The 14,664-nt window shown below is 38.6% G+C and overlaps 1 protein-coding gene across 28 annotated transcripts in view; it reads right to left on the reverse strand.

Annotated features, from left to right (window-relative positions):
* Nucleotides 1-14,664, reverse strand: part of FHIT (fragile histidine triad diadenosine triphosphatase) — a 1,435,777-nt gene that overhangs the window by 436,992 nt on the left and 984,121 nt on the right. The window lies entirely within an intron of this gene.

Below are 14,664 nucleotides of genomic sequence, written 5' to 3' on the forward strand. Positions count from 1 at the left end.
AACTCAAGCCATCTTCCATCTCTTTCTGACATCTGAGTCACTCTACACGGGTTTCCTTTGTATTCCTTGCTACGTGAAAGGAAACAGCTACCAGTAACTCTCTAGCAAATCCCTCATATGTTGTGAGACCAAGTAGATTCAAAATGGAATCTGAGCTACAGTTCTAAATTCTTTAAGGAAAGGCCTCAACTTGGGTGCAATCTTCCATGGGGACTCTAACATGGACATGGCCAATGGAAACCCCATAATATGGAATGGGAAAAAGCAATCTCCACACAGGATGTGTGGGCGGTGCCACTAAGGCAACCAACACAATCTATAAAGACCTGCCCAAAAGCACACTAAGCCCTTCAAGAGAAAATCCACATGGTAATATTCAAGTGACTTTTAACTAGGAAGATCGGCGGCGGGGGGGCAGGGGTGGGAAGAGAGACTAGTTTTAAATGAAAAGTAGAGAAATCTACCATGCTGTTGCAACAAAAATAACCCAACTTATGCTAAAGTTATAAAAAGGAGAAAGGGAACAAATTTTCACATCTGCAACAGAATCATTAAAACATGACAGGATGGTTGGAGTTTGTCAGAATTAAGGGTCACCTGCTGTTACACATTTCACCCTCATCCCAATCCCAGCCCTTGAGAAGAAAGCTGAAGGGATTTTCACCGAAACAAAATCAAGCAGAGGATGGATCTGCCAAAGACTATTTATTCTACTCTGGAAGAAATATTGTAGAGTCCTGTTGCTAACAGCTTCGTTTTGATTTTGATTCCATTTTTTGTTTTAGGCATTTAGAGTGATGTATATTTTATTTTTTAATTCTGTTAGAAAAGGAGGGCATTCATTCTAAGGACGCAGAGGTCTTCGTGTCTGAGTTGGTGTTGATGCTTTCGGAAAAATTAATGAACGTTTCTTTTTCAGAACCTAAGTACAAGACCAAATTTTAAATCTGGAATTCAAATCTGCATCCAGGCAGACCCAAAATAATTTTCACAATTCCTCTTTAAATTACTAGATTGCAAGATTAAATATAGAGCACCAAGTACCCTGCTATTACTTTACATTGCATTTACAAAATTTAAAATACTCTATATATTTTAAATAAACTAAGCAACTACTTTTATTTGATGATCCTGAAATTTCTTTTATTTCCTATTTTAAAATATGATTTAGGAAGAAAAATTACAATCTCTTTAAACTACTCTAAACTTCCACGTGATGGGGCTCCTTACCAAGCATCTATGTGAAGCAACAAAATAAAGAGCTCTATGAATATTATGTTTAATCTCTATAATGATTCTACAGATTATTATCTTCATCTTAAACCTAGGAATACCTAGGTTTAAGTAAAGGAACTCCTCAAGGACATATAGCTAAGAGACTGAGAGTCGGAACCATCCCTGTTATCAGTGACATCTACAGAACACAGGAACAGAGGTTAGGGTGTTAGTAAAGATCTGTTAATAAGTACGAAGCCTCTTTGTAATAATGCAAATTAAAACTTGAGGCAGTTGTGACTTGCTCTCATATTGACAAGTTGAAATGTTTCAGAGCATTCCTTATTGATTTCTATTTCCATAGCTCTTCATAGCCTACAAAGAATTATCACATTATTTAACTCCGATACGATTATACCCTTCATATTTTAATTGGTATTGATTAATCTATTCCGTAAGTCACTCCAAAAGCGATTTTAGATGTATTCTATCCTTGATACATAGCCTTCCATTGTTCCCAAGTTGCTGTTACTTCCCTCATATGCCTGGGTCTCAGCAACCCTACACATCCAGGTAGCAACCCTCTCGTACCCACTGCTATGATTTAAAAAAAAAAAAATCAGAAATATGCGAGAGTATACATATACGGCACCACAAAACCCCCAGCGAAAGAGAAACATTTTGTTGAGCTGTGTTCCTCCAGGCTTGCGAGGAAGCAGCAACTGTTCTCGCAATATACCTAAAGCCAACAACGCCAAGAAGGATGGGTTCTGTCAGAGCAGCACCTATCTGCACCTTCAAATAGCGTAAGAGATGCCAGCAGAACGTCCTCATTCACAGTTAGCTGCATCGAGTCATAGTACGCAAGATCTTCATTGATGTTCTTTCTTTTAGAAAACTAGCTCAAAAGGGTCACTAAGTTCTTCTTTTATTCTCCTTACATGGGGGGTGGGGTGAATAAAAAGCAGAAAATTAAAACCAAAGAAAATATTGAAGACAGTTTCTCCCTTCTTAAAGAGATCTTACCAATGACTACCTTTTCCATCCATTTAAGGAAAAAATGGATGCAGATCTTTATCTCTTATGGTTTCTCATAGCAGGTATCTCCTTCAACACAACCAGTTGAAAAGTCAAATACCTAGAAAAACTTGGGGGGAGTATTGTTTCGGTGCTGTGTTTTGTTTGGGGTCCACACCATCACTAGCAGGTTTGACTGATACTGCCCTCAATCAAATCAGATACACCTAAAAACTTTACAGACTTGACCAGACTCCACAGACCCCCTGGGGACATACCAACAATCACAGCAACGGCTCAAGTGTCCCATGTCACACTCATGCTTTTCAAAACTTGACAAAATCTAAGTTTTAACACAATGATTAAATGATCTTAACACTCCCCTCCCATCCAAACACTCTTTCCAAACCAAGCCCAACTTTGTCCAAACACTTACTCAGAGACAACAAAAAAACTTTCCTTTGGGACTTGAGTCTCATCCTAGTTTTTTTTTTTTTTTAATAAACTTTTTAATTTTAGAATAGTTTTGAATCTACAAAAAAAAATGTGAAGGTAGTACACAGTTCCCATATACCTCACCATCCATCCAGTTTCCAGTATTATTAACATCTTTCATTTGTACAGTAGAGTTGTCACAATTATTAAACCACCACTGATACATTATTATTAAATCCATACTTTATTCACATTTGCTTAGCTTTTAACCTAACACACCTCCTTCTTTGCCCCCAGGATATCACATTGAATATTGCTCATTATGTCTCCTTAGGTTCCTGTTGGCTGTGAGAGTTTATCCAAATTTTCTTGTGCCTGATGACCTTGATAGTTTCAAGAAGTAACGGTCAGGTATTTTGTAGAGTGTCCCTCAACTGAGAGCTGTCTGCTCTCTTTCTCATGATTAGATTGCGGTTATGGTTTTGGGGCAAGAACACCACAGAGGTAAAATGCTATTATCATCACATCATATAGAGGGTACATACTGTCAACATGACTTACTACCACTGATGTTAATTGTGGTCATCTGGCTCAGGTAGTTTTTAAGGTTTCTGCTCTCTGAAGCTACTACTTTCCTCCCATTTGCAAACCGTTCTCTTTGGACAAACATACTATCTATGTTCCACACTTAAGGAATGGAGAGGTATGCTCCACCTCCTTGAGGGAAGAATATCTACATTATCTGGAATTCTTCTGCATACATTTGTGCACTTCCAGTTACTTATATCCATATTTACCCACATATTATACTTTGTGTTATAATCCAGTACTACTTTATTGCTCAAAGTGATCCATCTTTGGCTACTGAGAGTTCTCTGAGTCAGGTCCTGTGTCCTTTTGCCATACATCCATTACTGTGAATTTATCTTGTTTTATTTTTTGAGCACTTTCTTATTTCCTACCACTACAAGACACTCCAGGATTAGCTTGTACATTTTTTGCCCCAGTCCTAGAATCAGCCATTTCCTCAAGGACGTCTGGTTCCTCTTATGGTAACATGGCATAGGAAATCAAGATCTGACTGTTAGGTGGTCTTGTTGCTCCCAGGATATCTTTACTTCTAGGCCCTCTCAGCTGAGCAGCAAGAAAATGTATGGGAGTATTCTAATCTATGCATATACATATATCTGTAAATATCAATATCTCTATATGTGATCATCAGTATCTATATTAAGCTAACTAGAGTTGGATGTCTCCAATCCTAATTAATTACCACACAGGTCATTCCCAGCCTCTCCCCTTGCATATCTGTAACCTCCTACTCCAACGCTGAGAACCCTGGTTCCCACCATTCCCAATCCATTTACTTAATTGTTCAATTATAGTATACATATATAGTGGTTTCAGAATTGTTAACCTGTAACCCCATGAAAAACAACTTTATCAACTGGCATATAGTAGTTACGTACAGTTCATTTTGCCTTCAGTCTTACAGACTCTATTCATTTCCAAAGCTACTCATCAACACTTTTTCTCTCACCCCAATTTAGTGAGATTGCTTTATATATTTATAATACAGTTAGATCCTTTTGTGAAATCTTCATTGCATCCTGGTATCCCCATCTTGTAAATGATTTTTTTTAATTTGCATACATTAAGGTTCACTCTTTGAGACGTAAAGTATTATGGGTTTTGACAAACACAGAGTATCTTATATTCACCATTATTACAGTAACATACAGAATAAGTTCACCGCCCTAAAAAAAAAAAATCCCTTGTGCTTCACCTGTTGAACCTTACCCCCAAACCTCTGGTAGTCACTGACCTGTTTCCCATCTCCATGGCTTTGTCCTTATCAGAATGCCATGTGATTGGAATTATACAGTATGTAGCCTTTTCAGACTGGCTACTCCCCTTAGCAAAGTATGCACTGAACATTCACCCTTGCTTTTTTATACAGCTCATTCCTTTTCAATGCTGAATGGATGTGCCACAGTTTGTTTATTCATTCATCTATTAAAGGACATCTTGTTTGCTTCCAGTTTTGGAGGACTATAAATAAAGCTTCTGTAAATATTCCTGTGCTGGCTTTTGTGTGAACAATAGTTTTCAAATCAGTTGTGTAAGTACCTAGAAGAAGATTGCTCAATTGTATGGTAAAACTATGTTTAGCTTTGAAAGATAGTGTCAAACTGTCTTCCAAAGTGGCTGTACGCCATGAGTGAGAGCTCTTGTTTCACATCCTCTCTAGTAAGGATAGTGTCAGCCTTTTAAATTTAACCAATCTAAAAGCTGTGTGGTAGTAACTCATTGTTTTAACTTGCAATTCTGTACTGACATATCATGTTGAACATCTTTTCTTATGTGCATTTTTCCATCTCTGTGTGTGTGTGTATATATATATATATTTTTTTTTTTTAATATTTATTTATTTGGCTGCACCGGGTCTTCCTTCATTGCGGCATGTGGGATGTTCATTGCAGCATGTGGGATCTTTAGTTGTGGCATGCGAACTCTTAGTTGCAGCATGCACGTGGGATCTAGTTCCCTGACCAGGGATTGAACCCTGGCCTCCTGCATTGGGAGCATGGAGTCTGAAACCCTGGACCACCAGGGAAGTCCCTCCATCTGTATATTTTTAATGAGGTATCTATTCAGGTCTTTTGCTCATTTTTAAATTAACCTGTTTTGTTACTGTTGAAATGTAAATGTTCTTTCTATATTGTAGACACAAGTCCCTTATCAGATGCCTATGACTTGCGTTTTTTGAAAAGAAGTTTCTAATTTTAATAAAGTCCAACTTACCTATTTTTCTTCCATGGATTGTACTTTTTGCACTCTGTCTACAATCTCATCGCCAAACCCAAGATCACATAGATTCTTCTTGTATGTTTTCTTCTAGAAATTTTTTAGTTGTGCATTTTGTATTTAGTTCTTTCATCCACTTTGAATTAACTTTTGTGACATTTTTCAGGTACATATCTAGGTTCACATTTTTGTATATAAATGCCCAACTGTTCCTGCATCATTTGTTGAAAAGACTATTCTTTCTCCTTTGAACTGCCTTTGCGTCTTTGTCCAAGATCAATTGACTTAATTTGCATAATCAACTACTCTTTTTTAAAACAGTTCAGCATTGTGAAAATCCAAGAAAAGAGAGAGGTTCAACTTTAAGCCAAGAACAATGTGATAATGGCAGGTCACTGGCATCACCACTGTGTATGCAGGTTAGATGGAGAGTGTTAAAACAATCAAAATAGAAGAAGGCCATAGACAGAAGGCTCTGTATCTCCTCAATGGCTTGTAATCACTGATTAATGCTCTGCTAGTACAGGTGGCCCTCATTAGCTCTGAGAGCAAGGAGAAAAGATGTCAGACTGATAATGCTAAGGGTGGGGAAGAAAAATTAGAGCAGAAAAGCTATAAAAAGGGTGGAAAATGCCCTGCCCATGAACATTATAAATGGGCCACATAACTATTTTTTAACAAATGTGATTGTCTCTTCATTTTCTCCCTACATTCCACGTTCTCCCAAATTAGGAGGCACAAAAGATTGAAATTCCAATGGGAGCATCCTTTTATAAACTCCTTCTACTGTGTATTTCTTATTAAAGCTGTGTGATCATGTCGTATTTCACTAGTGCACATCTATGTAGAATCCATTTTATAAAAAATGAAAGAGTTCATGATTGGAGCCTGCTGAAAACATGGAGACCAAGACAAGGTCAAAGCAACCTTTTTGTCTTTCAGAGGGGTCTGTGGGGGACCCAGTGCTGCAGACTATGATGCATTTTCCAATTCCTCTTCTTGCATGTTTACCCATGATAGCCAGGGAACACGAAACAAAAAGGATAGCTGGAGTCAGCCTGAAAAATGTGAGACCCCTTAATGTCACATTGGAATCAACACATCATAAGCCTGTCATTAAACTGCCTTCATGAAGTTAATGTGAGAAGGACATGTGAAATAACCACAGATAATACAGATTTAAGGGGGATGAGGCTGAAGTTTATATGAGAGATTTTACTTTGAGGACCAAAGTCTATAAATATTTATTTAATTGGGCCATGCAAGAGAAGACTTTTAGATTCCTTCATTAGTGGTGCAGGGTTTCCTGTGAATCACTGCATAGGAAAATAGCAAACGCAGAAACTGATCCCATCTCCATGTTAATCAGTCTTCAGTCTGTAGAGTGTGTGATCGCTTACAAAAATGGCAGGCGTCCTGCTGAATCACCAGCCCTGCCTATTATATTCACCCTGCTGGTGCAGGAAGCCAGAACAACTGAACAACAAGCAGCAAATACATTTCAACAAACAGATTTATTGTCCTATCTCAATACAAATCACAGTCTATTAAGAATAATGCACTCTAGTCCAGGTTCTGACAGTCAAAAATGCTGATTTAAGAAGAGATTTGTGTTCCTAATTTAATTCATTCATTTGCATGTCTCTCCTCTAAGTATGATATAACTCAGGCTTACTGATCAGAGCTGGTAATCACTCCTTCGTTTTGTGGTTCAAATGGAGCTTTTTAAATCACAATTCTACTTATTTATTTAGAGATTTTTATATTTAATGACTCTAGGATGAATGCTTATTAGACGATAATAATGAAAAGAGAGGTTATTCAAAGTGACCTCTGAAATGATCCTATATATTTTCAAAACGATGTATCGGTATTACACGGAGCCTCGCAGAATCCAAGCACATTTTCTGTAACTGATGACCTGACTTGGTCCATTTTCACCTTTTATCAGCACTGTTTTCTGATTTCAACATAGCACAACCTGTTGAATATCAGACGGTAACAAGCATCTATGAAGTAAGGGGTGTTGACAATTTCATTTTTAAAAAATTATTGTTACCTTAAAGGGAAACAGGATTCAGTTCCTTCAAGCTAAGATATTTTCACCTTGTTTACAGCCTCTCTCTTCTTCTACCTCACTTGTCCACTTGGTAAAAAGGAACACATTATATTGTAGATGCTGACAGGCTTCTATCACATATTACGTTTTGGGGGGGGGGGGTCGGAATTTTTTAATTGAAAGACTGACTGCGTTCTGTAGAGTTAGATACGACAAGGAGTTTAATTGGATTCAATGTGTTTGTTTTCTTCTGAAGGATTCCTTTTATTATGCCCCTTCCTTCAAACACAAAATCCTTAATGAGCAATGAAAGTGTTGGACACAGACACAGATTTTACAAAGTTTCATATAGTTAGTTAAGGGTTGCCTTCATTATCCTTCATATTGACAGAAACCATTTTTTTGAAGAAATCAATTCAGTAACTTCAAAAAATTTGTAAATTACATCACGATGTATACCATATTACAATGAAAAACACTGCAGCTATTTCTGTTAAAGACAAACACACGTTTTCATCTCAAGTTAAATCGTGAACAGGGATTCAAATTTCTCAGAAAAAGAAGTAATAATAAACCGCTTAGTGTTCTTAAGAATGAAGAATTTCAAAATGAGACATTTTTAGGCTCTCTCTCAGAAAGCAATTTCTTTTTATCTGCAGGGCACCCCAGTAGATGTTAAAAATAGATTACACTTCTATTCATCCCAAAGAAGGACACTAATGTGAGCGCTGTATCTTTCTGCATTTCAGTAAAAATCAGAAACGATCTGCAGCCCGATGTACAAAGTTGACTCGCTTACAGAATACCAGCATTTCTATCCTGGCCTAGCTTTTAAAGGCAGTCTGAAACAGCCCCAGCCTATACAATTGCAGAGGAATTACTCTCAATTACAGGCTTCTGTCTGTTAAAAAGTAGAGTTGGTGATCAGTTTTGACCTTTTTCCTCTGACAAGTCAAAGAAATGAAAGGGGAAAAAAAATCTGGCAGGTGCTCAATTTAGAGGCTGAGGGTGAGAGAATGAAAGGGAAAAAAAGAGAAAGAAAAGAAAACCTTGTATCACTCAACTAGATCTCAGGATTTTTTTTTGTATTATTCATCTTATTTTAAAAATTCATTTTCAGTGAATAAACTGCACGTGGCAATGTCATTTTGCTTAAAGTCACTCGCTTCATGTTTTGAGTATCATTTACCAAAATGTTGCCACAATCAATCATTCAGGTTTTTAGTTTCACACTCTGGGGCATTTTTGCTTCATGGTACAATTCTGCTCTTCCCCCTTCCCCCCTTCTTTCTTATAAGTAGGTTACAAATGACTATAGACAAATGACCTTTCTGGATCCCTGCTAATGCATCAGCATTATTGCAAGATGTGGCTTATAAACACCAGCTGACATTTTACCTATTTATGTAGTCATTACTGAATTGACTAGATTTGGGTTGAGATTGGGTTTAATTGATTGGGAATGTTTTAGAAATGACAGGAATAGATTTCCAGATCTCTGACACTGACCCACGATTTTCCATTTTAAAAGAATACTTTGCTGAGGTCTGAAAAAGTTGTTCTGACGAAAGTTAAACTCTGAAATGTTCTGTATTCTTGGTAGTTGGTTGGCTAAGTTCTTGATAATCCAGCACTTGTTTGGCAAAACTGCTAATTAGAGATGGAAGCCATGTTTGCACTGAGCAGCCACCTCTCCAAACTCCAAAGAAAAAAAAAAAAGGACCAAAGAGCACACTCTTCCCCTAGGAATCCATCCGACCCGCATTTAGGTCAGTTAATAACAGCTCCCACTCAGCTTAGAAACATGTTGCTTTTAAGTCAGCTGCTTTTCGGTGGGGAAAAACTATTTTGAGAAGAATGAATGATTCTAGATCATCAGGCAGAAGCCAACCAGTCAAAATACCACAATCCTAAACAGGGCTGCAAACAACACTTAGAAATTCAGATTCTGATTGACTGATGACATCACAGAACCAAAATAATGTCCCATATTCTCTTCTTGCTCTGCTATTTTTGTTGCCTTTAGAACAGTCAGATCTGCTTTTCTGAGATGGGTGTGATCATTTGCTCAGAAGTGACACATTGAAGTGGCCAATGGCCAGAAAGTGGGATGAAGCTCAAAAGAAAGAAAAACTAAAAGAAAAAAGATGGAAAAGGGTCACAGATAATGTACACACAACTCTAAAAGCAGGCAAAAGATAGTCACGGTAAAAATACTAAGGGAGATTTTGAAGTTTGGGGCTTTTTTTTTTTCTTTCCCCTTTCCTAAAAGCTAAGAAAATCTCATTGAGGATTTGCTCTATTTCCTGGAGGTAGGGTCTTCCTTATACCTCTTTCCTAGCTTATGTGAGGCAGTATTCTACAAAGAAAAAAAAAAAATGGTCCCTTCCTATGAAGAGTCAGCCAGAGATGAACTAGAGAACAGCACAATGACATACACTGCAGAGCTGGTACCAACACCAGCAAGTCAAAGGGATAGTAGCAAAGGAACACAATTTATGCCTAGTTAAGTAATGCTTAAATAACCCATTTTGTTAAAGATTTCAGGGAAAAGGGATACATTTGGAATAAGAACACCTAAGTTTTCTGGACATTAATAACCATGTGTTGACTGGCCTGGTCCTTTGGGAGGGGCAGGTTGTCACCTATTACACCACCCAAAGCCTCTCTACTAGAAAGTTTACTGGCTTGAAATGTAGGTACTGTATGTACTTAAGGACAATTTTCATGGCTCACATGCAAAAATATAAAGCCATAGGGATTAAAACACTATTGTATTTGCACATGACCCAAAGGGACACTGACTCAAACACAAAGAAAAGTGTAGATGATAAAGATGGCATTTCAAATCTGTGGGGAGAAAATAATCAACAAATGGCATTTGGTACCATGAGGCCACTGGAAAAACAAATTTGATCACTGTCTCGCATTTTCTTTGAAATGCATTCAAGACATATCAAAGATACAAACATTAAAAATGTTATATTTAAAACATAAAAATATTACAATAACAAAAGTACTTGAAAAAATTTTAAACATTCCTACAGTGAGGAAGACCTAAAAAGAAAGACTAAAAAAAAAAACTAAATACATTAAAAAAACACGAAAGTTCAGTATAATTTTAAGCAAATAAACAGAAATAAACCAACCAAAAAAACCTACTAAACATACAGGTAAAAGACAAACAGGCAAAAGTTGAGTGAGCCTGAAGGATAAATGTGTGGTAAATTGAGCTCCATGGAAAACCCTAGAGCAAGCAGACAAATGGGGATGGAAGTGTGGAACTCTGCAGAGGCTGGAGACCTGGGAATATGACAGATGCTTTTCACAAAGGCCAGCAGAGACCATGCCTCCCTACCTACCAAATGGGTGCACAGTAGCCCAGTGACCCTAAGACATTCAGTGGAGCTGCCAAGGGTGGTCTACAGGGTGTTGGGAATAGCAATCTTTTTAGAGTAGTGCCCTTCCCATATCAAAACCCTAGGGCTGCCACTAAGACGCCCACACTTTTTTTCTGATTAAATTAGGTTGACTTCCCATTGGCACTCAATTGAGAACTCTTAGGAGAGCTATCTATAGAGACGATGAAGAATGCTTTGGGGATAAAGAAGGTACTAAAAAGGAGGAGCAGACGGGAGAGAAAACAGCATGCACCTTTATACATGAGGGGTAAAAGGAGAGCATTCTGGGAAAAAAGAAAGAGCAGAACAATTCTGAACAATTTGAAAATAAATATATACAATGAGGCGCTTTGGTTACATAATTTTTGACCTGCAAAATCGCTGCATCTTCCTACAGGTTCTGGCCGACCTAAACCATGAGTGGCCTCAATCCCAGCAGGAAGCACATGGTGGAAAGAGAAAACTAGCTTGAGAACAGGTCTGACTGGCCTTGGTGCCCTGACCACTTTGTCTATCCTTGCTACTCAAAGCGTGGTCCCCAGACCAGCAGTGTCGGCATCACCTGGGAACTAGCCAGAAATGGTCCTACCCTGGGAACAAATGGATCAGATTATGTTTTTTCACATGTACCCCCAGTAATTTGTATGCACAGTCAAGTTTAAGAGTACTTTGTCCTTGAGTGTCTGGGATCCATCCGCTCCTAATAAGCTGGGCAGGTCTGTGACGATATTGCTGATTTTACCCTCTAGGATCTGTGCCCTCCTAGTTCCCACATTCCTTCCTAATTCCTAACCTTTCAATTTAAGAGCAACCTGCCTTCCACTTGCCTGAGTGGTAACACCCTGCCTCTACATTCTTTCTGTTTCTGCCTCTTATTCTTTCTTCTTTAAAAACAAACAAACAAAAACCAACAACAGCAACAGGTTTCAATTTAACGGCCAGTTTTGATCAATGTAGAAGTTGTCTGTTGAGAGAATTCCAAGGCCATGTACATCAGCTAACTGAATGAGATTTCCAAATTCAATCAGCCACAGGGGAGTAGTGGCCTGGGTCACCTATTTGCCATCTTCATTCTTCATGCTGCTTCCCTACCCAGGACCTCCACTTGGGTAGATTTCTCTCCATCTGACTCCACACTCTACCTCTGAGTCTTAACTCCCTACCTTCTTGCATGAGTCCACGGCCACTCATGAGAGTAGAACTGGTAAAAACTACAAACTGCAGAGTCCAGTGATAGAACCATTGCATTTGTTTTAGAAATGTCTACTTGAATTAGAAAGAAAAGAGGAATCATTTAACTTAATTTATTTTATCCACTCTATAGCTATTGTTTTTGAATTTGGCTTTGTACAGATGTTTACGCTCTGACACTGGGGATTTTCCCCGCATCATGAAGTTGAAGAATCTTATTTAAGGCCAGTATTCACTTGTTGGTAAAGCCAAGATTCAAAACAAGATCTGTCTCTGTCTCTGTCTCTCTGTAGTGGTGAAAACTTACCTTTTTGTAAGTAACAATAATATCAAGGATAGATTTCAAGTGTCAGAGTAATGTTATGTCACATTAATAAAGATAACATCATATGACCGGAAAAAAACCCCAAAAATACTACAAACTGCATGACTGACTCATGCCTTGTTTTGACTTCTCCTTATCACAAGCAACAAGAAGCTTTTTCAAATAACTTGCTCGTATTTTGTATGACCTTTATAATATTAAATGACACAAATTCCTCCTGAAGTGATTGGTCCATCACTTCCAGTGCCAGTGAACGAATACTACATATGCCTTCTTAAATCATTCATTTCTAAAGGACATTGGGTTAAGATGACCACAAACTAAGCGAATGACATTTTGCTTAAAAGGTAGCACTGTAAATACCAGACTGCACTCAACAGGAAAATGAAAATTTCTCACTTTAAAATCCCTCAATCATGAGGAGTATAATTAACAAAAACTACACTTCAAAAGTATGAACACTTAGAATACACACAGGCACTTTACAAGAATCACTATTATCCTCTCCAAACCTAAATGCAGGCATGAGTATAATCACTGACCAGATGAAGGAATATAGCTCCTGAAAACAGACCTGTCTCAGGCCACACACTGCAGAACAGAGATGGTCTCAGCACCTGTAGGTCTCAATGGATAGGACCCAATATTCAGGCTATGAATGCCTCAAGCATGTGTCTTTCCAGGCTGACAGAGGAGGAGATAATTAGACACCTCATCAACTTCCTAGTAATGTTCTATAAAGTGAAAACAAATTTCTTAAAGAAAACCAAATGAAATGAAAACACCAACACTATTTAGTTGGCTAAAGAGCTCTCCAGTGTCAGTTCCCAAGAGGCCCTCAGACAATTTCAGAAAGTAAATGGACAACGTTTGACCACACCAGTATGGACAAGATGGAAAAAAAGGAACACACACACCTGTGACCGTGTGCTTCACCAGCCACTGTATTAAAGTGTAGGACGGAAGTCTCGAGGCACTTACTTAACATATTCAAAAACTTCTGGGGGCTGAGGGCATGCGATACCCTGGCCCTGCAAACAGTCTAGTGGGGAGACAGGCTTCCATACACATTATTGCACCAGAGTAAGATACACGCAGTCTCGGAGGCCAGCACTGAGAACAGTGGGGGCTGAAGAAGGGAGGAGAGCCCTCGTCACAGCCAAAGTAGTTTAGGAAGGTGTCCCAGGGTAAGAGCTGCTTGACTTGGGTGCCAAACAGGCTTCTTTTCCAAACTAAAGAAGTTGAAAGTGATGCATTTTTAATCATCCCATTGCTCAGAATGGGTATTAGTTTCCTATAGCTGCTATACCAAACTACCACAAAGTTAATGGCTTAAAACAATACAAATTTATCTTACAGTTCTGAAGGTCAGAAGTCTGAAATGGGTCTCACTGAACTAAGATCGAGATGTCAGTAGGGCTGTGTTCATTCTGGAGGGAGGAGGGGAGAATCCATTTTCTTGACCTGTCCAGCATTCCTTGGCTTGTGGACCCATCCCTCCATCTTCCAAGCCATCAACAGCATGTTGAGTCCTTCTCATGTCACATCGCTCTGACCTCTGCTTCCATCACCATATCTCCTCCTCTCGGCTCTCTCTGACACTCCTGCCTCCCTCGCTCATTTATGAGGACCCAGTGACTACACTGGCCTGCCCAAATAAATAGGATATCAAGACACTTAATTTACATCACATCCATAAAATACCTTTTTGTCATTTAAGGTAACATTCACAGGTTCTGGGGATTAGGATGTGCACATCTCTGGGGTGCATTATTTTGCCTACCACAATGGGTTAGACATCTCACACTGGCGCTAAGTGCAGACAAAAGAGGCAATGGCCTGAGATACCTGATCTTCAGGAGAAGTCTTATTTCTCAGGCCAGGTGTTACAACTGGACTAGCCTCAGCTATGAGGCAAATAGTAAGGCATTTGACCCCATTAATAATTGTAGTGTATATATGTGTGTGTACTGTGTGTATTACACACAGCATCTACATTTAAGTATGTTAAATAGATACTATATGGAGTAAACATTTTATTTGTAAAAAAAATACATCAAGCAGGATTACATCGGTCTCATTCCCTTCAACTCTGCTATGCTTTTGCATGAGTAAAAGAAAAAAATGTGTTTATAGCTCATGTGCTGGGGACCACAGATAAGTACAAACACCCATGCAGAACCCAATGCACACAAGGGCAACCTACCGTGCAC

Source organism: Stenella coeruleoalba (assembly GCF_951394435.1).
Source record: "Stenella coeruleoalba genome assembly, chromosome: 10".
NCBI lineage: Eukaryota > Metazoa > Chordata > Mammalia > Artiodactyla > Delphinidae > Stenella > Stenella coeruleoalba.